Genomic DNA, 24,970 nt, shown 5'->3' with positions numbered 1-24,970 from the left:
CTGTCAAAACCAGGTACCTGCCCCCTCCCCCCCAAAAAAGTGCTAAATGTGGCAGTGGAGAGGGGGTGGACGCAAACAAGCAGAACTGCCCCTTTAGTGTGAAGTTCCATTATAACTACTGACCTCAACCAGAAAACTCATTCATTCAGTAATTTATTGTATTCATTGAAAAATATACAAGGCGTTCTATAAATGGTGTGGGGGGGGGGGGGGTTGTATGTTTTGTAAATTTAGTTTTTTCCTAAGACCATAGTTGGGTTTTGGGGTTGATTTCAGTAAATTATGGTTTCGGCATCAGTTTGGCTGGACTGTACTATGTTCTGCCTGGTCATAGGTGTAGGTGTCACCTTTGGCAGGCATTGGAACGCAGTCTGGTTGGACGCATTGGGTAGCAATCTCTCTCTCTGAGCCAATCAGCGGGTGCGTTGTCTCACTGTGTATTCTGGGAGAAGGGTACTTAAGGTGCTGAGGTCATGTGGTTCTGGGTTCCCGTCCAGAAGTATGTGCTGACTCCTTGGTCCTGGTCCTTCTGACCAGCCCCCAGATGTCCTCATGACCGTCCATTTCCGAGTCTCAGGGCTGGCTAGCCCGAGGCACAGTAACTGGAAGGAGGGTTCTGAGGTGGTCCGGTGCCGTCTCAGGTTTGGAGAGGCCCAGCAACTGGAAACGCAACCAGGGGAGGACTCTTCAGAAGAGAGCCATGCACGAGGCTGGCTGCTCGCTAAGAGCCTGGAAGATAAGCTGAAAGGACACCAAGTAAATCCACATTCTTACGGTATCGCCGGACCGGCTGCAAGATACTGGTACCGTAAGAGAGTTCCTAATTTCAACCTTCAGTTACAACTAAGTTCTGTGAGAGACTTTCTGATCTGTTTTAAAGTTCTCCAACCAAGTCTGTGGCAGAGACTTTGCTAAACTTAAATCACCTGTCGGCTGCTAAATTCATTAAAAGCGGATTTATCAGATAGATGAAATATCCAGTTGCGAATGGCTATTCCCTGGATCACCTAGAGAGAGACATTTCAAGTGTCAGCAGTTCCAAGAGTACCTAAGCTTTCCTACCCATACCCTCTATTTCCTACTGAGAGACTGAATTCTGTTTGTTTTCTGCAAATAAAAATTCCTAAAGGGATTCAAGTGTCGGTCTCTACAGTTTATTGGGCCATCAATCTCGGGAAACCCCTAGAGGAGCACGAGGTGGAGAAGGTAACGGTAAGCCCAAACAAAACCAGCCGCTCCTTCAGGAGTCAGTGCTACACATACTTACATTGTGCCAAGCTGGACCCATGTAAGTATGCAATATATTAAATATTTTGCGGAGTTCAGCTTTAACTCTTTCCAGCTGGTGGGAGCCATTCTTCAAAAGTTTTAACACAGGATTAGAGATGAGTCTAACACCCCCCCCCCCTTTTCGGTTCGCACCAGAACATACGAACAGGAAAAAAAATTGTTTGAACGCGCGAACACTGTTAAAGTCTATGGGACATGAACATGAATAATCAAAAGTTCTAATTTTAAAGGCTTATATGCATGGTATTGTCATAAAAAGTGTTTGGGGACCTGGGTCCTGCCCCAGGGGACATGTATCAATGCAAAAAAAAGTTTTAAAAATGGCCGTTTTTGCGGGAGCAGTGATTTTAATAATTCTTAAAGTGAAACAATAAAAGTGTAATATTCCTTTAAATTTCATATCTGGGGGGGTGTCTATAGTATGCCTGTAAAGGGGCACATGTTTCCCGTGTTTAGAACAGTCTGACAGCAAAATGACTTTTCTAAAGGAAAAAAAGTAATTTAAAACTACTCGTGGCTACAATGAATTGTCAGTCCACAATACACATAAAAGTTCATTGATAAAAACGGCATGGGGATTTGCCCATAGGGGAACCCCGAACCAAAATTTAAAAAAAAATGCGTGGGGGTCCCCCTAAATTCCATACCAGGCCCTTCAGGTCTGGTATGGATATTAAGGGGAACCCTGCGGCAAATTTTTAAAACAAAATGGCGCGGGGTCCCCCCAAAAATCCATACCAGACCCTTATCCGAGCACGCAACCTGTCAGGCCGCAGGAAAAGAGGGGGGGACGAGAGAGCACCCCCCTCCTGAACCTTACCAGGCCACATGCCCTCAAAATTGGGAGGGTGCTTTGAGATAGTCCCTCAAAGCACCTTGTCTCCATGTTGATGGGGAGAAGGGCCTCGTCCCCACAACTCTTGTCCGGTGGTTGTGGGGGTCTGTGTGCAGGGGGCTTATCGGAATCTGGAAGTCCCCTTTAACAAGGGGACCCCCAGATCCCGGCCCGCCACCTGTGTGAATTGGTAATGGGGTATAAATGTACCCCTACCATTTCAGAAAAAAAAGTGACAAAAAGGTTAAAAAACACAAGAGACAGTTTTTGACAAGTCCTTTATTAATTTCTTCTTCTTTCTGCTTCTTCTTTCATCTTCTTTCTTCTGATCTTCCTTAGGTGTTCTTCTTGTTCCTCCATCTTCTTCTTCGTCTTCTTCTTCCTCCGCTTTTCTCGTCCCGACTTCTTCTCAGCTCCGTCTGCACGTCTCAGTAGGAGCCTTCAGCCGTGTGACGCTTCAATTCTTCTGAAAATTCTTAAATAACGGAGGGCGGGGCCACCCGGTGACCCCGCCCTCCTCTGATGCACAGGGAACTTCCCTATGGCTTTTTCCATGATGTCAGAGGGGACGGGTCACCCATTTATGTAAGCAGGTGACCCGCTTCCCGTGGGGAAAAGCCATAGTGAAGTCCCTGTGCATCAGAGGAGGGCAGAGTCACCAGACAATTCATTGTAGCCTCGAGTAGTTTTCGATTAATTTTTTTCCTTTAGAAATGTAATTTTGCTGTTGGACTGTTCTAAACACGGGAAACATGTGCCCTTTACGGGCATAATATAGACACCCCCCAGGTACAAAATTTTAAGGAATATTACACCTCTATTGTTTCACTTTAAGCATTATTAAAATCACTGCTCCTGAAAAAACTTCAGTTTTTAAAACTTTTTTTTGCATTGATACATGTCCCTTGGGGCAGTACCCAGGTCCTCAAACACTTTTTATGACAATACCATGCATATAAGCCTTTAAAATTAGCACTTCTGATTTCTCCCATAGACTTTTAAAGGGTGTTCCGCGGCTTTTGAATTTGCCGCGAACACCCAAAATTGTTCGGCGAACTGGGGAACAGCCAATGTTCGAGGTGAACATGAGTTCGACTCAAACATAAACCTCATCCCTGCACAGGATACAGTCTATGGATTTCCTAGTCGTGTGATTACTGTGATTGGCTGAAAGTCTCTCTTTCCTCTGTGTACCTGTCACTCACTTCTCACAATTAAATATGTATTTGTCTCCCACTGAGCAGCATGGATGAACAGCGGTGAAAAGGAAGGGGGCAGGGAGGCTGAGGACAGTCGACCATCATGCAAGATCACAGTCCACATCACAGAAAAACAGAACTAAGTGCTTCATGCACATTGTCCCCTAAAGGAAAGGAAGAACAGAAGGTGTTTCTATTAAGATTTTCTTGCATTGCATATGAAGTTACTATTTTCGCTGAGCTCACGTCACATGTTTAACAAGCTAACCTTAACTACATTACTGAAAAAGTCCTATTGTTTTAAAGAGAGCAATATATGAAGCCCAAATTTCAACAAGCTGAGAGATCAGAGGAGCGACCCCCTCTCCCTGCTATGTGCAACTGTGTACGGCATTTCAATTAGAGAGAGGCAGTCTCAAAGCTACTACTGTTCCCTCTCTTTAGAATGTTTTGCAAAACAAGTATCGTGGGTGCATAAATATGTGATATAAAAATTTCAAAACAGATATAAATGATATGTTTCAAAATTAACAAAGTATTCTAGTTTTCCTTTTCAAAATATGTAAAGTCCAAATGAAAATGTTGTGTTGTAGCACACTGTGCTGTGGGTATGTTGTCTGCTACTGTATTAGTTTGCTGTGTGCAATTCAATTAAGATTTAGATTGATGTGTTCTAGTCCTCTAAGCATTGTTGCTGCTTATAACAAGAGGCTCTCTGCGCTACAACCTTATAGAATTAAAAACAGATATGAAGGGTTAAAAATGAAAATCCTTCAAAAATTATCACAAAAAAGTCTGTCTGGATATACTGATCTCCCTTACTATGCAGTCTCTTTTCAATTGCAAACACCTATGAGATGAAATTGGTACTTACACAAGCATTTCCTTTAGACTTATGCCGCGTACACACGGGCGAACTGTATGGCGTACTTAGTCCGTCGAAACACATTTCAGCGGACAGTCCGCTCGTGTGTGGGCTTCAGCGGACTTTTTCAGCATGCAGTCTGGCGTACTAAGAATTTCGGATTTTTCGAAATTCTGTCCTTCGTACTTTGGTTTCAGCGGACAATCCGCTCGTCAGTATGCTAGTTCGACGGACTAAGAATGGCGCATGCCCAGAAAGAATTTACACGGCGGAAGGGTGCTTTGCTGTGTATTGGACTTCCTATTTCTAGTCCCGTCGTACGTGCTGTACACGTCATCGCGCAAGCTTTCGACGGACTGTTTGTGCATCCGTGTGTGGTCAAGTCCATTCAGTGGAAAGTATGACGGACTGTCCGTCGGATTGTATGACGGACTAAGTACGCCATACAGTCCGCTCGTGTGTACGCGGCATTAGTGATAACATTAGTTGACCAGCATGCTTGAAGATTTTCTGAGCATTAAAACCCAGAACATCTTTCCTGCATCTGGTTTGTTAAGCAGCCCATATAGACACGAGTTGTAAACTAAACAGGATCTCATGTCTATGGTGATGGACTGATGCTTTTTATAAGAATCACTTACCTCTTTCCCCTCTCTCTGAATTGACACAATTATGCTGATTGACCTTGAAAGTTTATGTAGCAATCTGCATCTTTTCAGAAATCTGCTGCCCTGACGATGGTTGGATCATGTATGCACATTTAACTAACCTCTAATGTTTTGGGCAGCCTGTTAACCTGGCTTACACACATTTTTTAGGCAAGTAAATGCTCTTCAACAAATATGACCAAATAAATCAAAGTAAACTACCTCCAACAGTTTATATTGCAGTGGAGCAATTGAAACTACTGGTGGTAGCTAGCCTTGATGTGTTCAATGGCTTTTGCATCTGAGAACTGGGTAAAATGTGCCATTAAATTGCAATTTGTATGGTCAGACTTGGCTGTAAACTTTTACATACACCCAGTAAAGTGACTTACCTCAGGTGATACACAGAGAAGAAACAAATCCTCCTACATAAGTTGTACCATTTTATCTGCTGCGTTCTCTTTTCTAAATCCATTTAAAGTGCAGAATTCACATAGCTTTTCTGGGCTTCCAGAGGCAGGGGGCAGGGATCTGATATACACCACACAGCTCAGAGAGGAGAGCTGAAAGTAAACTAAGTGGAGGGACACACTCATACACCCTCTACACAATCTCATAGGGACACATGCACAGCTGAGGCTGTCAATCACAGGCTGCGTGCTGGAGGCCCTGTGCCCTGTCCCCCTGCATCCATTGGAGTCAGCACAATCAGTCAGAAGTTACTTATGTGGATAGCAGAGGAACAAGACATCCATGGGCAATAATATGGCATCCCCTTCCCCCGTTGTTACTATCACATGATTCTGGTGTGTTTTTGTGGGAAACCAGAGAAGCATTTGTGAGGTCAGCGATTTATGGTGAACAAATGATAAGCTCAAATTGGAATTCCAAGTCACCACAAAAGGTGGTCAATAAGAGAGTATAGTCTCCATGTTTGCTCCAGAAGTTCTTCCACATCAAACCATGTATTTCTGGAGCTGGTTTGTGTACAGGTGTACAGCCATTCTGGAAGAGAATACTGCCTTTCCCAATCTGTTGCCACAACGTTGGAAGGCTACATTTGTTTTAAGCTCACCACATGTGTTACAAACTTATTGTACAACCTTCTTTAGATTTATATTCTAATTCCCCCTAAAGGTGTTCAATGTTGTAGAGGCCTCTATGCAGACCTCTTTAGTACCACATCAGATTAATGAAACAATGCCTTTATGCAGTTTTATGTACAGAGGCATGTTAAAACAGAAAATGGACCTTACAATCTGATTGTACAATCTCCTTTAATGGTGTTTTAGAACGTGGAATAAAAGCAGATATTTGGAAGCCAACTGCTAGACAGTGGCACTTTGTAGTGGACAGGTGGGAGCCAGGGGTATCAATTAGGGCAAGTGTTCTAACCTGAATGGTGAACCCCATTGAAATCTATGGGAGCCAAAAAGGAAAAAATCAAAAGTGCCCATTTTGAGGGCTTATATGCAAGTAATTGGCCATAAAAAGGGTATGGGGGTCTGGGTACTGCCCTGGGGGACATGTACCAATAAAAAATAAAAAACAATTGTTTTTTCAGGAGCAGTGATTTTAATTATGCTTAAAGTGTAACAATAAAAATGAAAAATTCCTTTAAATATAGTGCCTGGGGGGGCCTTAATATGCCAGTAAAGTGGCACATCTGTAGCATGCAAAAAAAACATGCTGCAGCAAAAATTACATTTCTAAAGAAAAAAAATTAAACCCAAACGGACTAATGCATGCTGGGAATGGAATGCCAGAAGGGGCAGTGCCACTGGGTGATGTAACCAGGTGGCCCTGCCCCTTACCCATATAAGAAATATCAAAGCACAGAGGAGGAATTCAGTGGGAGGCCTCCCAGGGGGCAAGAGCATATTTTTTTTCCTGGGTTTGTTAATAAAGGACTTGTCAAAAACTTGTCTCTTGTATTTATTACTTTTTGAAACTTTTTTGGTGAATGGTAGGGGTGGACCGGGCATGGTGGTGGGACCCCATGCCATTTTTTTCCTTTATTTTTTTACCGGCTCTTTTTTTTAAATTCCCCTGCGGGGAAACCTATTGACAGCTGATGATGCGTCAGTTCTTAAGGACGCTGCGGCTGGCTTCCAGGCCTTGCTCCTTAACAACTAGCTTACACTGCGCCCTAATTGGCAAAAGCTTTGCCCAATCAGAGTGCAGAATGCACTGTGCATCGCTCAGTGCATTTCAGGGTGTTCATTGGGGTGAACCACCGGCGAATACTCTGCAAATTTGAGTGTTTGGTGAATGGCCGAACAGGCAAATATTCAGCCGAACTCATGCTCCTGCCAAACCGTTCGCTCATCCCTAGTGCCAATGTATTCTTTAATAGTACATAACAGTCAACATTAAAAAATTTAGTAACAAAATAAGTTAAGATGTTCAGGGCTTATTTTTCCTTTGTGATGTTTAAAGTGTGAGATTTTTTTTTATATATAGTGTTAGTTTTTGGGTAGTTGTGGGTAACTGCATTGATCTTTGCACTCTAGTCAATACATCTACACCAATATTTCCTCTTGTCACAGAGAAAATGAGTGTGTACAATACCGCTTACCTTGTCTGATATACACATCTCCACAGCTTATTTACATGGCCCAGCCATGCAATCCATGTGTTTTACTGTGCAAACATAAACTAATACTATCATAATTAAATGTAAACAAATCCAAACAATTTAATAAAAAATAAATAAAAATAAATCATACTCATTCAATGATTGTACAGGCCCAGATATTTTTTTTAGCAATGGTTGTATGTAAGAACATAGCTTGGTTCTTAGAACATTACGTTTTGGAGGGAATTATTAGTTTGGTGCCATTGTCTGGTAATGCAGCTATGTTTCCTCGCTCAAATTGTAAAGTATGTTAATGTAATGCCACATAATACGGATTTGAAAATACTAAGTTGAATCAAAGTAGTGGTGTCACTCGACATATGGAACATGCCAGGCTGCTACGCCCAAACCCCTCCCCAGCGGTGATGATGCCTTCCATTGAGAGCCATCACGCACTTCAGCACATATGCGCAGCCTACCATCTGCTGTGCGTGCATGCGCCATGACAGTGTGCTTGCGGCATCGTGACACCACCAGTGACAGTGAAACCCACTCGCTGATGGTGATTGATTAGACGCCATGGGGGTATATTAATTGGAGGATTGGGGAGAACCCATTTGCAGACCAGTCAGCGTTACCCATGGAACATACACATTGAGGTGAGGCTCTCTCTTTCTCAGCTATGACAGTGAAATTGTTATGACTCAGGCTTACCCTTATTGTCTTATATATTGGTTTCTATACCATCACTTCTCTACTATTTTTACTTTTTGGCCCACCTGTATGTAGGCTGATGCGTAGACTGTTGCCGAGAGTCAGAATGCAGGAGACACCACTGATAGTGTTCAGTTAATATGCTAAGGTGGGTACTCTCAACCATAGAATTATTATCCTGCAAGCAATATGTTGGGCTGGTGGCAACTGATGGAAATAGAAATATACACATATATTTTTTGCCTTCCTCTCCATAGGTGACACCTTAAGGAGTCGGGCCATATTCTAACTTTGAATACTTCTGGATCTTTATTCTTACCCTGATACATATTGGGAGCATTTACTGTATGCTCAAACCTACTTCCATATCCAGCTGGGATTATACAAAGTCTCTTCTGATACAGGATACCAAGTTCCCCTAATATTTAGGCAACTGACCCAGGTCGTGCTGTGGCTACATCCTACTTCTGTGTTTGGGCCTATGTTTCATGCTTTCATCAACCTTCCTTTTGGGTAAGATTATATAAATTTGATATCTCAATATGTGGATACTAATATTTAGCTCCTATGAAGCACTATAATATACACATGTCCCGCCTCTTTTCTAGATTATTGTGGTTGAGTTACACCACCTACTTTTTACACGTTTGGTGGGTCTGGATTTGGGGAGAATGGGCACCTAAATTTTCCATGTAGGGTCCCTCCCGCTCTTCTCGCAGGTGGCCTCTGTGTCCACCCCATGATTGTTTATCGCCTATGCCTCCACAAGGTCAATCGGGCAAGCATAATTTTGTTTTCTGTTATGTTTATTTATTTAAAAAGCTCTGGTGCAACCAATTACCATCAGAAGTCACATAATTAGTGAAATGATGTCCACCTGTGTGCAATCTAAGTGTTACATGATCTGTCATTACATATGCACAAATTTTTGAAAGGCCCCAGAGGCTGCAACACCTAAACAAGAGGCACCACTAAGCAAACAGTGCCATGAAGACCAATGAACTCTCCAAACAAGCAAAGGACAATGTTGTTGAGAAGTACAAGTCAAGGTTAGGTTATAAAAAAAATATCCAAATCTTTGATGATCCCTAGGAGCACCATCAAATCTATCATAAAAAATTGAGCTATTGAGATATTTACATTTTATAATGACACTGACACAGGAGGAGCGGTGTAGGAGAAGGAGCTGGCAAGTGATTTTTTTTATCATGCAGGCAGCATGGTCCCAGGGCCAGGATTGAGCCCAATGGGTGGCTCCTAGGGCGGACCGCCCAATCCCCGACCCCTGTTGGGGGTTTTATACGCTGATACTGTAGTATCGGCGTATAAAACACAGGCACTGTTTTCCTCTGTTTTCAAGGGCAAACTGTGTTATACGCCAATAAATACGGTATTTAACTTTCTCAAGTTTATTGTCACTTATCTATAGGCCGAATGTCAGGAAACATCAGACTTTTTACGTCGAAAATTCTGACGGACCTAGAAATAGAACATGTTTTAAATATTTCTGATGGGACCTATTCCTAGAAAGTACGAGACGGAAGCTATTGGCTACTGGCTACTGAACTTCCCTTTTCTAGTCCTGTCGTACGTCACCGTGTTGTTGATGGTCGGACTTTGGTGTGATCGTGTGTACGTAAGACAGTTTCAGCGTAATTTCGTCGGAAAAACTTTCACAGTTTATTCCAACAGGAAAACCGGTTGTGTGATAGGGCATTAGTCTATACCAGGCTTTACAGGTCCCATCCCCATCCCAAACCAGTGACTGGACAATAAAAGAATAAGGAGCAGACTGAAGAGTTTATCTCTGTCAATCTTCTCTCCTCTCCTATCAGTATGACTCCTTGCACTGAATCACACCTGACTGGTTCCTTGTTCTGCTTCTGTCTCCCCCTTTCTGAGTTCTGTTGTACAGACTGCATAGTAGATTGCAAGAGGCTGATCATTTAATGTACCGTAGTTTGTTGCCATTCCACGGCATGCACAATTTTAAAGCGTGATATGCTGGGTATTTATTTACTGTATATTTTATCAAAAAAATGGGTATTATATTGTCTTTGTATGCACTAAAATTCTTTAAAGTGTGTTTTTCCTTAAAAATTTCAATTTGATAAACTGCTGTGCAATTATCGTGTGACATAAAGAATTGCAGCAACAACCATTTTTCAGGGCCTCAAAAACAATATCATGTTTGGGGGTTCTAAGTAATTTTCTAGCAACAAAATGCAGAATTTTTACATATCAGAGAAATGTCAGAATTGGCCTGGACAGGAGGTGGTTAATATACAAATGACCTGCTGCAGTATTGAAAATCGCTGTGATATTCACTATGTTCCCTGGTAAATGACACCTACTGTCATCCAGTCCATTTCCTAAACCAGTGCAACCTACTGTTGAGCAGCATCCAGGACCTTCTCACCGCTGAGGACCAGTGATGTAAGTAACTCAGTTAAAATAAACGGAGTTACTTAACCCAGTTACTTTAGAGGGTAACGAGTAATCGAACTGATTACTCTTACCCTCATGGTAACTCAGTTCCCATTACTTGGGCGGCATTACCGCAATTACATCTACTGCCCGGGAGGCCCGCCATGGCCTCGCTGCCTGGCCATTCGTACTGCCGCGGGGAGGGGGGCTTTCGCCCGCTGAGCTGAAAAGAGGCTGAGACTCAGAGAGACTGTCTGGACCGCCCCATCCTGCCCAGCCTATCCAGAGAGAGAGAGAATGTAGGGGGGTGGGGCGGACACTGAAAAATGAAGTCAGCTGACTAGCTGACACCAATCGAGTGAAGGGGAGGGTCTCTCTCTCTCCCCATGAGGAAAGGCATCCCTGGAGACATTCAAGTAAGTGACTGTCTGACAATTCGAATTGCAGTGCAATTGATCCATCCCAAGTCCTCCACCAACTCTGCTTCTTACTGATCCCATGCCTACCCACCCACCATCACTTCTACAACAGAGGTGATGGGGGGGATACGGTAGGGATGAGATCAGTGGTAGTGGGGGATGGGATCAGTAAGAGTCAGAGGTGGTGGTGGGAGAGGATGGCACCACCACCGCTGCCACCCCCCCAAGTACTGTACACCACCACCACTGCCACCCCCCAAGTACACCACTGCCACCCCCTCAAGTACCACCGCTGCCACCCACTCAAGTACCACTGCTGCCACCCCTGTCAAAGTTACTTTTCTGAGTAACTAATTACTTTTCCAATGTAGTAACCGAGTTACTAACATAATTACTTTTTGGGAGAAGTAATTTGTAACTTAACTAATTACTTTTTTAAAGTAAGATGACCAACACTGCTGAGGACAAAGAGGACCTGTGATGTCGGGGACTGTGACATCATAAGAGGCGGGGACATCACCCAGCGATGTCCCTATATAAGTCGCCGCACGCTGCGTCCCTGTCATTGCGACTAGAGAGAGCGACGAGTCAACATCTCAAAAAAGAGGAAGAAGAACAAGAAGAACAAGAAGAAGAGAAGGCGGAGTCGGCAGCGATAGAAGAATGGGCCACTGCTTGTAAAAGAGCTGGAAGAAGGTGCGGAGGACCGGCAAGAAGAACCGAAGAGGGGGACAAGACCCCCGAAGTCGGAAGAAGACCCCCGGGCGGCGACGAAGAAGAAAGCCGGGCTCCTCCACTAGTAAAAGAGCTAGCAGAAGATAGCGGAGGAGTCCGGCGAGAAGACCCCAGAAGATGGAAGAAGACCCCCGGAGCTGTGCAATAAATTATTTTTAACCCTTGTGTGTTGTGTTTTATTTACATTTTTTTCACAGGTGAATGGGTAGGGGCACATTGTACCACATACTCTTTCACATAGGGTGGGGGGCCGGTATCTGGGGACCCCGTAATTAAAGGGAGCTCCCAGATTCCGATAAGCCCCCCGCCCGCAGACCCTGACAACCAACGGGCAGGGTTGTTGGGAAGAGGCCCTTGTCCTCATCAACATGGGGACAAGGTGCTTTGGGGTGGGGGGCCGCATGGCCCCCCTTTCCCAAAAGCACCCTCCCATGTTGAGGGCACGTGGCCTGGTACGGCTCAGGAGGGAGGGTGCTCGCTCGTCCCCATCCCCTTTCCTGACCGGCCGGGCTGCGTGCTCGAATAAGGGTCTGATATGGACTCTGGGGGGACCCCCTGCCGTTTTTTCAGCGTAGGGCTTCCCCTTTAAGTCCATACCAGGTGACGGGGCCAGCGACGTGTCAATCTCGTCGCCGTAGGCGTCGACATTGACTTCCTTCGCTAGTCCCGGTTACCTGGAGCCATGTTCAAAATGAATTGACTTTCCTCCGTGTGCAGAAAAGTCAGTTCATTTCAAAAGTACGGCGGACTAGCACACTCATGGTCGGACAGTTTTTGAGTCAAAACTACTTTCTAAGTCCACTGGACTTTTGGGGAAAAAAGTCCGCCGGAGCCCACGCGCGGGCGGATTGTCCGCCGGACTTTTCTGCCGGATAGTTTGATCGTGTGTACGTGGCATTAGAATAATAACAATAATTCCATAAGTGCTGATCTGAGAAAATGTTTTACTTGCTGGACACAATCCATTATCTTCTCTATACTATAACATATGTACCAGCAGAAGTGAAAAAAAAAAACACTTTGCAGACACATAGTACACTTTGCACTATTTATATCCCTTGTTAGGCCCAATTTACATTGGCAGTGTAAAACCTTAATTTATATGTATTTGGGAGGGCATGACTAAATGCTTACAATATACTGTATATGCATGTAATTATTTTTTAATGACATCATTCAAATTGAGCACGTATCTGCTTTAAATTGCCATCAGTTTAGCAGTGGTTAGGGAAAATAGAATTTTGTGAGTCCAGGAATCAATTAGAAACTCTAATGCCCCGTACACACGAGCGGACTTTTCGACATCCAAACTCCGACGGACTGAGTCCGGCGGACTATCCGCTCGTGTGTGGGCTGCAACGGACTTTAGCTTCGCAAAAGTCTGACGGACTTTAGAAATGAAGCATGCTTCAAATTTTCCCGACGGAACTCCGCCGGACCCGGTCCCCTTCGAAAAATTCGCTCGTGTGTATGCTACTCCGACGGACTAAAACCGACGCTAGGGCAGCTATTGGCTACTGTCTATGAACTTCCTACGTCGAATCCAGTCGTACGTCATCACGTTCGACTCCGTCGGAGTTTGGTGTGATGGTGTGTGGTCAAGTCCGTTCGGTCGAAAAGTCCGCCAGAACTCCGGCGGAACTCCGCTAGAACTCCGTCGGAAGTCTGTCAGACTTAATCCCTCTCGTGTGTACGGGGCATTAACGCAGCTAAACCTGCATTTAAAGTAGAAACATCTAAATGCAGTGAAAAGTCTATCTTTTCCTGCTTTTGGAAAAGCTAATACAAGAGTGCAAGTTTACTGTAGCCTCAAGGATAAACTACAAGGGTAATTTTTATCATATGTTACTGAATTATTTAAAGTTGAACTACATAAAAAAAAATGCCAAACAGGCAGGATGCCATGCATTTGCAGCAATAACGTCATCACGCACCAGCCAATCAAATGGGTGAAGACTGACACCTGGAAAAAGCTGGAGAAAAAAATGGAGGTGCCGGTGAGAGACCTCATGGATGTTGGCCTTTTTTTGAGCAGAGGTAAATATTCCTGTCTTTAGTTCCACTTTAACCTCACGGTGACTGATTTCAGTGTGTTGCTAATGAAATCAGAGCCAAGTAGAGGTTAAGTAGCTCAGTAGCATGATATCAAAAGCGTTCAAGTAGTTTAGCTATAAGATTTAATCAAATAAATAGATTTGCAATGCTAAAGCTGTATAAGACATAAGATAATCACTGTTCAATCAGAACATTTCTCTCTACATTAGATAACAACTGGCGCCCCCTGGCTGACTATTCTCTGGGGGAGAAAATCAATTTGACAGGTTTAAAAACATCTCCAAATGCTATTATTTTGCCAGATATGACCTAGTATCAGGCTCTTGCCTCCCTCCTCCCCACTTTACTCACATAAACCTCTATGTTCTAATGAGCTGAGTATACAATCATATATGACAGACAAGCAATAGACATGTCACTAGGTGGTCATGTCCCACCTCCCTTTTGTGTCAATAAATTGTCAGGATAGAAACATACGACATTCCAGACCTCTCCTTCTAAAAATACTAGCTGCCTGGCTCTAATATTAAGCAATAGGCTTCAGTGCTTCAAATCTAAATTCTGGTCAGCCTTTAACCACTTCAGCCCCAGAAGGTTTTCCCCACTTCCCGACCAGGCCCTTTTTTGCGATACGGCACTGCGTCACTTTAACTGACAATTGCGCGATCGTACGACGTTGTACCCAAACAAAATTCACGTCATTTTTTTTCACAAATTTGTAACATGTATTTGATTACCTCTATTACCTCTTTTTATTTTTTTGCGCTATAAACAAAAGAATGACAATTTTGAAAAAAAAAGTAATATTGTTTTTACTTTTTGCAATAATACAGTGCCTTGCAAAAGTATTCACCCCCTTGGCTTTTTACCTATTTTGTTACATCACAGCCTTTAGTTCAATGTTTTTTTTTTAAATCTGAATTATATGTGATTGATCAGGACACAATAGTCTAAGTTGGTGAAGTCAAATTAGAAAAATATACACATAAAATTATTTTTTAGAAATAAACAACTGATAATTGGCGTATGTATTTACCCCCTTTGTTATGAGCCCATAAAAAGCTCTGGTGCAACCAATTACCTTCAGAAGTCACACAATTAGTAAAATGATATCCACCTATGTACAATCTAAGTGTCACATGATCTGTCATTACATATACACACCTTTTTGAAAGGCCCCAGAGGCTGCAACACCTAAACACCACTAACCAAGCACTGCCATGAAGACCAAGGAACTCTCCAAATAAGTAAGGTGCAATGTTGTTGAGAAGTACAAGTCAGGGTTAGGTTATAAAAAAATATCCAAATCTTTGATGATCCCCAGGAGCACCATCTAATCTATCATAACCAAATGAAAAAGAATGTGGCACAACAGCAAACCTGCCAAGAGATGGCCCCACACCAAAACTCACAGAGCGGGTAGGGCATTAATCAGAGAGGCAGCACAGAGACCTAAGGTAACCCTGGAGGAGCTGCAGATTTCCATAGCAGAGACTGGAGTATCTGTACATAGAACAACAATAAGCCGTACGATCCATAGATTTGGGCTTTATGGCAGAATGGCCAAAAGAAAGCCATTACTTTCAGCAAAAAACAAAATGCCACGTTTTGAGTTTGCGAAAAGGCATGCGAGAGACTCCCAAAATGTATGGAGGAAGGCGTTCTGGTCTGATGAGACTAAAATCAAACTTTTTGGCCATCAAAGAAAATGCCCAACCCAACACATCACATCACCTACAGAACACCATCCCCACAGTGAAATATGGTGGTGGCAGCATCATGCTGTGGGGATGTTTTTCAGCAGTCGGGATTGGGAAACTAGCCAGAGTTGACGGAAAGATGGATGTTGCTAAATACAGGGATATTCTTGAGCAAAACCTGTACCACTCTGTGTGTGATTTGAGGCTAGGCCGGAAGTTCACCTTCCAGCAGGACAATGACCCTAAACACACTGCTAAAGCAACGCTTGAGTGGTTTAAGGGGAAACATGTAAATGTGTTGGAATGGCCTAGTCAAAGCCCAGACCTCAATCCAATAGAAAATCTGTGGTCAGACTTAAAGATTGCTGTTCACAAGCGCAAACCATCCAACTTGAAGGAGCTGGAGAAGTTTTGCAATGAGGAATGGGCCAAAATCCCAGTGGTATGATGTGGTAAGCTCATAGAGACCTATCCACAGCAACTTGGAGCTTTGATAGCCGCAAAAGGTGGCTGTACAAACTATTGACTTTAGGGGGGTGAATAGTTATGCACATTGATTTTTTCTGTTTTTTTTGTCCTATTTTTTGTTTGCTTTACAATAAAAAAAATAAAAAATCTTCAAAGTTGTGGGCATGTTCCGTAAATTAAATGATGTAAATCCTCAAACAATCCATGTTAATTCCAGGTTGTGAGGCAACAAAACACGGAAAATACTAAGGGGGTGAATACTTTTCCAAGGCAATGTAAGTATCCCCAAAAAATATATAAAAAACAGTTCAGTTCACTTCAGTTTAGGCCAATATGTATTCTTCTACATTTGTTTGGTAAAAAAATTGCAATAAGCGTATATTGATTGGATATTATGTCTACACAATAGGGGATAGATTTATGGCATTTTTAATTTGTTTTTATTAGTAATGGCGGTGATATGCGATTTTATACATTTTATCGTGACTGCATCATTGTGGTGGACAGATCGGACACTTTTGACACTATTTTGGGACCATTGACATTTATACAGTGATCAGTGCTAAAAAAAATACACTAATTACTGTGTAAATGTCACTGGCAGGGAAGAGGTTAAACACCAGGGGACAATCAAGGGGTTAAGTGTGTTCCCTCAGCATGTTCTAACTGAGGGGGTGGGCTCACTAGAACATGACAGAGATCACTGCTCCCAATCACTGGGAGCAGTAGATCCCTGTCATGTTGCTAGGCAGAACAGGGAAATGCCTTTTTACATAGGCATCTCCTCGTTCTGCCTCTCCGTGTCACGATCACGGGCCCCGGCGGACATCAAATCCATGGGACCCGCTAGCCACCGATGACGTAGTGATGTATGGGTATGTTGTTTTGTGCACCCGTGGCACTTTCTCGATGTATATCGGCATGAGCCGGTCGGCAAGTGGTTAAAAAAGGATATTTTATGTCTCCCTCTTTCTCCAGATAGTAAGGGTTAAATGCTTGTTTAGTTAAGACCCCCTTCACAGTGTGTGTTGCATAAATGCATGCAGAAACATGTGTTCCTAGAAACTCGTGAAAAATATGCATCACGCTTGCTGTGCCATAAATTATTAATGGCACCTCAAACACGGCTAACATACGCGCATTTTGTCATGCAACTGAACACATGAAAAATGCGCCAAAGCATGCAGTAAAAAACACGCCAAGCTCTGCACCCAAAAAAGATGTAGGGGTTTCTTTGGTGTGATGGTCGCACGTAGGGCAGCCCGTTAAATTGAATTAGCTGCCCTAAACTGTCATGTGAAAAGCATGCAAAAAAGGGCGAAAAAATGTGCATGAATAGGAAGCAGAGGTGTTAATGGGGCCTTAGGGAGGGTGTAGTAAAGGATACTTACCTTATTCCTTGCTCACCTGGTATTCAGCATTCTTCTTCACTCCTAGAATTTGGGTGGGCCCTCAACATTCTCTCATACAGTGCTGGCCCTCCATTGTATATAATGATGTTGACAAGGAGAAAGCCACATGGCCAGAAGAATAAGGTAAGTATTCTTATACTTTACACCCCAGCTTAGACTATGTTAAAGAGGCGCTTCGGTTTCCCCCTAACAAATTAAAAGTCAGCAGCTACAAATATGATAGCTGCTGACTTTTAATATGACACTTATCTGTCCAGGGGTCCAGCCCTGTCCCCACCTGAGCCAGTTCTTCGGGTCCTTAGCACCGGCATCCTAACTAAGAGAAACCGGCTGGGAACCCTTGAAGTTTCACAGCCAGCTTCCCACTGTGCATGCAAGAGCCACACTGCGCTTTGTGAATGGTCCCGCAGTCTTCTTGGACCTATGATGTGTCCCAAAAGCCTGCAGATGAAAGGGGGGGACGAGACTTCCGCTTGAGTCACCTAGGCTATCTGGGCGGGAGTGGAAGTCGGTACCTGTCAAATCCAGGTGAAATTCTGCTTTAAACTTTTTACCCTTACTATCTGGGGTAAGGGAGGGGGAGAATGCACAATATTTTTAATTGGCTGACTAGAGTCTAGCTTTAGGTCACTGACCTGGAATTAGTATGCTTTTCTGACTTTCCTTATCTTCATACGTGTTCCTATAATGACAGGTTTTCTTTACCTTAAGCAACTACACAGCTTTGGCCAAAAACCCTGGAAATGCTACAGCAATAGAAATCAAATTTGCATCAGCCACCGACATTCTTGTCCACAAAGAATTAATCAACTGCACTGTGGATTACATGTCATAAATGACATATGCTATCAAAATCCACTAAACTGTTCATTAGGTGAGCGGAATGGCTTTATCTTCATTTTCACCAGTGACGTCAACAATTCTGCTATTAAATTATAGTAACCCCTTTTACATCCATCCAAGGTAAGTGTTACTATCTCACCTGTTCTCTTCCATATTACTACTACAGTAGAAAATGAAGGCAGTAATAAAATCATAATGCACTATTGTACGTACTGACTAAACATGAAGAAACTATTAGTAAGTATGCACCCATACAATGGAAATCAAACGTTTCCTAATTAATTTAGCAGACACAGATACATAAATGTAGTCTCATGTAATAAAGCTTTACAAAGTGCTGTAACCCCTAGCAATCATATTACAGTATTTCGATCAGAATGCCCAAAGCTTGCTATTAGCTACTGCAATCTCTATACAGCCTCTTTGCAATGTGTTAAGCCTAAAAATATTAACAATCCTTTACCCACTGCCTAAGTACACACATGTTATCCAGCATGTGCATGCCTACAACTGAACAACACTGCTACAAGTATAAATGAATGTGTACGCATTAAAAAAAAATTGAATAAAATGATCCTACTGTGGATCGGATCCCTACAACTGAGCAACATTGCTACAAGTATAAACGAATGTGTACAACTTTAAAAAAAATTAAATAAAAATGATCCTACTGTGGATCTGATCCACACAACTGAGCAACATTGCTAAAAGTATGAATGAATGTGTACAACGTTTAAAAAAAATAAAATAAAATGATCCTACCGTGGATCTGATCCCTACAGCTGAGCAACATTGCTACAAGTATAAAGGAATATGTACAACTTTAAAAAAAAAAAAATAATAATCCTACTGCCATCTGATCCCTACAACTGAGCAACATTGCTACAAGTATAAATGAATGCGTACAACTTTAAAAAAATAAAAATAAAATAATCCTACTGTCATCTGATCCCTACAACTGAGTAACATTGCTACAAGTATAAATGAATGCGTACAACTTTAAAAAAATAAAAATAAAATAATCCTACTGTCATCTGATCCCTACAACTGAGCAACATTGCTACAAGTATAAATGAATGCGTACAACTTTAAAAAAAATAAAATAAAAATGATCCTACTGTGGATCTGATCCACACAACTGAGCAACATTGCTAAAAGTATGAATGAATATGTACAACTTAAAAAAATAAAAATAAAATAGTCCTGTCATCTGATCCCTACAACTGACCAACATTGCTACAAGTACAAATTAATGTGTACAACTTTAAAAAAATAAAATAAAATGATCCTGCTGTGATCTAATTATTGAAACACACAGATTCAAGCGATCAAACAGTCTGAAATACATTCTACAAAAATGTAAGCCTATATGTAAAGACTTTATAAAAGAAACATCATTTAGCCTGAGGCTATCTGTGACTCTTTTTGGTCCAAAAAAAGAAATAAAGAATGATTAATAGAAAAAAAAAAGAAAAAGAAAAAAAAAGAAAACACAAATCATTGACAATAAGAAGGTTACTGTAGTCTCTGATCACAGAGCATCTCCTTCCATGTGCATCAAGAGGTTGCAGTTTAGGGATTCCAGGAAAGATCTGTCTATATAAAAGAATATGAGAAATAAAAAAATGAATGCAGACTGTTACCTGTAGAAATTCACATCCTTGTCTCCCTGGACCACAGTGAAGAATACTTTGGCTCCAGCTGTCCAACAGAAGTGCACTCCAACAGACGAATGCATGTATAGATGCTTAGAGAGAGAGAACATAATTGAGAGGGAGGTGGACTTTCTGGTGATGCTGCCAGCACACAGTACAGCCACACCATGGGTTTTATCCTCTAGGGAACACATTTAAATACTTCTCTCCATTGTCACCCTCTAGATTTGCAGTGGTTGACAGGTGTGGAAATAATGGAATAAGCAATGAAGCCTTGGAGGGAAGGCGTATTATAGATTGAGCACAGTGAGGGGCTGTGCAGGGCCCCCCCAAGCAGCACAGCTCATTTCACACTCTCCAAAGTCATGCTAAAAATTCTGTCTGCTCCCTGCAGTCACATTTATTTAGAGGGATTGAAAGAGAGGGATTGCCAGAAGAAGAGTCAGGAGAAAAAAAATGAAATTAAGTGTGTTAGAATGAAATAGAGATAAAAGACAGCAGCTTTAGGGAAAAAAAAATCGAAATCCATTCATAAGCTTTATATCTTTATATTATGATTATTATATTATTTTGCAGGATTTATATACCCAGACCCTTTTGAAGCTTTTCTATCAGGAAGGAAAAATAACTCAGGAATACTTACGAAATGTAGAAGGAAATCTGACTTACACAATCATCTCCTTTGGTATCTAAATAACAAGAAAGCCATTACAAACAATGCAGTTAAACCCAGCAGGGAGCACCAGTTAATCCCCATCATTTTTTCATAGGGACAGGGATAGCTGTGGAGAGGAGATTTGTAACATGTATTGCCATTGCAGCACACAAGCTTAAAATAAAACACAAAATGCATGCTATAGGTTATATTAAAGCAAATATAAATTCTAACTAGATGATATTTTTTTTGACTAAAGCACAATGGGGGTTATTTACGAAAGGATCCACTTTGCACTGAAAGTGCACTTGGAAGTGCAGTCGCTGTAAATCTAATGCTGCGTACATACGACCGGACTTTCTGGCAGACTAGATCTTCCCGACTGACTTTTCGGCGGAGTTCCGACGGCCTTCCGAACAAACGGACTTGGCCACACGCGAACAGACTAAGTCCATTCGAAAGTCCGTTAGTTTTGAACGTGATGACGTACGACGGGACTAAAAAAGGAAGTTCAATAGCCAGTAGCCAATAGCTTCCCTTGCGTCATATTTGGTCCATCCGACCAGCATACAGATGAACGGTTTTCCTGTTAGGAATTGAGTCTGTCGGACAGATTTGAAACATGTTCTATTTCTAGGTCGTCTGATTTTTTTAATGAAAACAATCGGATTAGCCCACACACGATCGGATTGTCCGTTGGACGCAGTCTGCCAGACAGTCCGCTCGTGTGTAAGTGGCATAAGGGGTCGATCTGAAATGAGGGGAAGCTCTGCTGATTTTATCATCCAATCATGTGCAAGCTAAAATGCTGTTTTATATTTTCCTTGCATGTCCCCCTCGGATCTACAACGACTTTACTTCCAAGTGCACTTGTAGTGCAAAGTGGAGTTGCCTTTGGTAAATAATCCCCAATGTATCATTAACAACTGCCATCTTTTTAATAAAAAACTGTTGCCATGTATACAAAACCTAGTTGTAGAGTTGCAAATACCCACATTTATACAAAAATTATACTCCCTGTCCCCCCAAAAAATACACAAAAAATCATATACAAAACGAATCTACTAATCTAGGTTTACTAAAACTGGTGCACACAGAGTCTGGGGCAGCTTTGCATATAGACCAATCAACTTTCAGGTTTTATTGAGCAGCTGCTTCCGCCGCCATTGCCGGTAAGGGAACCCGGTAGTGAAGCATTACGGCTTCACACCAGGTCCGCACTGTGCATGAACGAGGCACCACTGTGCTCTCCTACTGGCCTGGCGGCGGGGGAAGGAGGAGGGAGGAGAAGGGACCCGAGCTGCTGACGTAATGAGACGCGGCCTGGTCTCCCGGAAGTGGGGACAGGATACCTGTCAAACACAAGTATCCGCTCCTCCTCCGAAAGGTGCCAAATGTGGCTCCGGGGGGGGGGGGGGGAGACAAATGAACGGAAGGGGTGGAACTCAGCTTTAAAATGATTGTAAACGATCACCTTGTTAAACAATTAAAGTGGATGTAATCCTGAAATTGTTTTTTTTTTTTTAAGTCATAATGTAGAGTATACGATTTCCTATCATTTGAGCCCAGTCTTGCCACAAAGAGTTAATCCAGCTCTGAGCAATCCTCTTTTATTGTTCAGTGAGATAAATCTTGACAAACAGAGAAAAACTTTGTCAAATCCTCCCCCTTGCTGAGTGACAGGTGATTTACATATCTTGTGCACTAGCCTAACACCCCTTTCACACCAGGGCGTTTTGCAGGCGCTAAAGCGTTAGAAATAGCGCCTGCAATCCGCCCTAAAGAAGCTGCACTACATTGCCCCGAGGGCTTTCACACTAAAGCGGTGCGCTGGCAGGACGTCAGAAAAAAGTCCTGCCAGCAGCTTCTTTGGAGCGGTGAAGGAGCGGTGTGTTTACTGCTCCTCCACCGCTGCTCCTCATTGAAATCAATGGGGCAGCGCTGTAATGCCGCCAGCAAAACGCCGCTATTGCGGCATATTGCTGGCGGTTTTAACCCTTTCGCGGGCCGCTAGCGGGGGTAAAAGCGCCCCGCTAGCGGCCGAAATGCGCCGTAAATCCACCGCAAATCCAGCGGTAAAACACTGCTAAAAATAGCGCCGTTTTACTGCCGACGCAAAGGGCGGTGTGGTGTGAAAGGGGTCTAAGAGACATGCATTATTTTTTAATTCCCTCCCACTTCTTTCTTCTGCTGCTCTGCCAGGATTGGATGTTCCACACCTCAGCATGATTTGCCATGCTGAAGTCATGTGGGGACTTTTCTGGGTTTTGACTGGATGTTAGTGATCATAGCAGAAGTTGAGTGTAAGAAAATGCATGTTGATAAGGGGAGTGTAGAGGTGGGCGGGGAGTCTACTGACATCACGACTCCACCCACAGAGCTCTGGAAAACAGACCCACCCACAAAATATGCAGTTTTTCGGGTTTCATAGCAGACAGAGGGGAGACATTTAACAGATAAATATACATACAGGAGGCGTGTATGTCCTTCTAGATAACTAATATTGCAGTAGTTTAGAAAGGATGAGAGTGGGTTTACATCCACTTTAAAACAAACTATTCAGTTTAAATTGGAAATGAAAGGCAATACATTTGTATATACTTTAAAAAAAAAAAAAATACCTTTTTTTCCCCTTTTTTTATAACTGGACATATTCCCTCTTTTCTCAGCTGCATAAGAGCTGTGGGGAGGAGACACATCAACACACTGAGCTTCCAAGTGAAAGGATGTGCAAGGGAGATGTGTCAGAACAAGTTTGATCATTGGAGGTGAGCAGGCTGAGTTCCCAGCATCACGGTGTGCTCTCTTACTTAGTATGGTCAGCTAATAGGAAAGCAAAAGGACTGGCAGGAACACCAGGGATTTCACACAAAGGAAGCAATACAAAGAGAACAGGATACTTTTTCACACAAGTACATGGTACAGCAGGCACATATTAGGAATATGAAATGCTGGGGTACCAAACACTTTAATTAAACAAGCTGAAGTTTGAAGCTGATTGGTTACTATGCACAGCTGCACCAGATTCTGTGTGCATCGGGTTTAGTAATACTCCCCCACTGCATCTAACCTCCATATATAGCACCACCATGTGAATATATACTATTTTACCAAAAGTAATGGGACACCTGCCTTTACATGCTCATGAAATTTAATGGCATCCCAGCCTTAGTCCATAGGGTTCAATCTTGAGTTTGGCCTATCCTTTGCAGCTATAACAGCTTCATCTCTTCTGGGAAGGCTGTCCATGTTTGACCATTCATCTAGAAGCGCATTTGTGAGGTCAGGCACTGATGTGGACGAGATTTCCTGGCTCGCAGTCTGCACTCAAATTCATCCCAAAGGTGTTCTATCAGGTTAAGGCCAGGACTCTGTGCAGGCCAGTCAAGTTCCCCCATCCCAAACTCGCTCATCCATGTCTTTATGGACCTTGCTTTGTGCACTGGTGTGCAGTCATGTTGGAACAGGAAGAAGCCATCCCCAAACTGTTCCAACAAAGTTGGGAGCATGAAATTGTCTAAAATGTCTTGGTATGCTGACACCTTAAGTGTTCCCTTCACTGGAACTAAGGAGCCAAGCCCTAATCCTGAGAAACATCCCTACACCATAACCCCCCCTCCACCAAATAATTTGGACCAGTGCACAAAGCAAGGTCCATAAAGACATGAGTGAGTTGTTTGGGGTGGAGGAACTTGACTGGCCTGCACAGTGTCCTGACCTCAACCTGAATATCGTTGGGAAATCCATGCGTCCTTGGGCCCTGCATGGAGATTAGAGGCCGGTCACGTGGATTGGGGGGGGTGCCCCTAATGAAACGGCTGCTACTGATAGTTTCTAACTTTGAACCTATTTAGTAAACTGCAAGAAGCAGTTACTCCCTGCTTCTTCATTCAGCTTGTACAAGGGTGCTACCAAGAGGTTCCGAGTAGTTAACAGTTTTTCTCTTGCTGTGTTCATGCCCTTAAGGTAATTAGGTCAGTCAGGTGCAAATTGATGCAGTGGGGTTGATTTACTAAAACTGTAGAGTGCAAAATCTGGTGCAGCTCTGCATAGAAATCAATCAGCTTCCATGTTTTTGTCAAAGGTTAATTGAACAAGTTTAAGTTAGAAGCTGATTGGTTAATATGCACAGCTGCACAAGATTTTGCACTCTACAGTTTTAGTGAATCAACCCCTATGTCCTAATGTTGCACTGTTGACCTGGTGAGCTAGTGCTGTCTGAGAAGGAAGGCTTAACGCTGCTTGCCAGGTTTTCCAGGTCCCAGAGACCCTGCAGGCCATAAATGTTTGTGGAAAAACTGCAAAAATGTAGATTTTACTCTGTTGGAGTGGATCACCCCTTGGGGGGGGGGGGGGGGGGATTTGGACCCCAGTCAGGGTTCCCAGGGATCTGGAGCCTGTAGACTAGGGTGCCCACATGTCCCGGATTCCCCGGAATTGTCCCTCAATTCATATTTGTGTCCAGGGTCCCGG

General features: G+C 42.9%; 1 protein-coding gene across 1 annotated transcript in view; it reads right to left on the bottom strand.

The window, feature by feature from the left end:
• Positions 1 to 20,013, bottom strand: part of LOC143964533 (neuropeptide Y receptor type 2-like) — a 122,388-nt gene extending 102,375 nt beyond the window's left edge. The window contains exon 1 of the mRNA XM_077474316.1: positions 19,831 to 20,013. The gene's annotated coding sequence lies outside the window, so the exon portion shown is untranslated. The remainder of the gene's footprint in view (positions 1 to 19,830) is intronic.
• Positions 20,014 to 24,970: the final 4,957 nt, after the last annotated feature.

This window comes from Lithobates pipiens, unplaced genomic scaffold (assembly GCF_037356315.1).
Source record: "Lithobates pipiens isolate NorthernLeopardFrog02 unplaced genomic scaffold, aLitPip1_a1.2 Scaffold_8, whole genome shotgun sequence".
NCBI classification, from domain to species: domain Eukaryota; kingdom Metazoa; phylum Chordata; class Amphibia; order Anura; family Ranidae; genus Lithobates; species Lithobates pipiens.
This window is presented reverse-complemented; position numbering and strand designations above follow the sequence as displayed.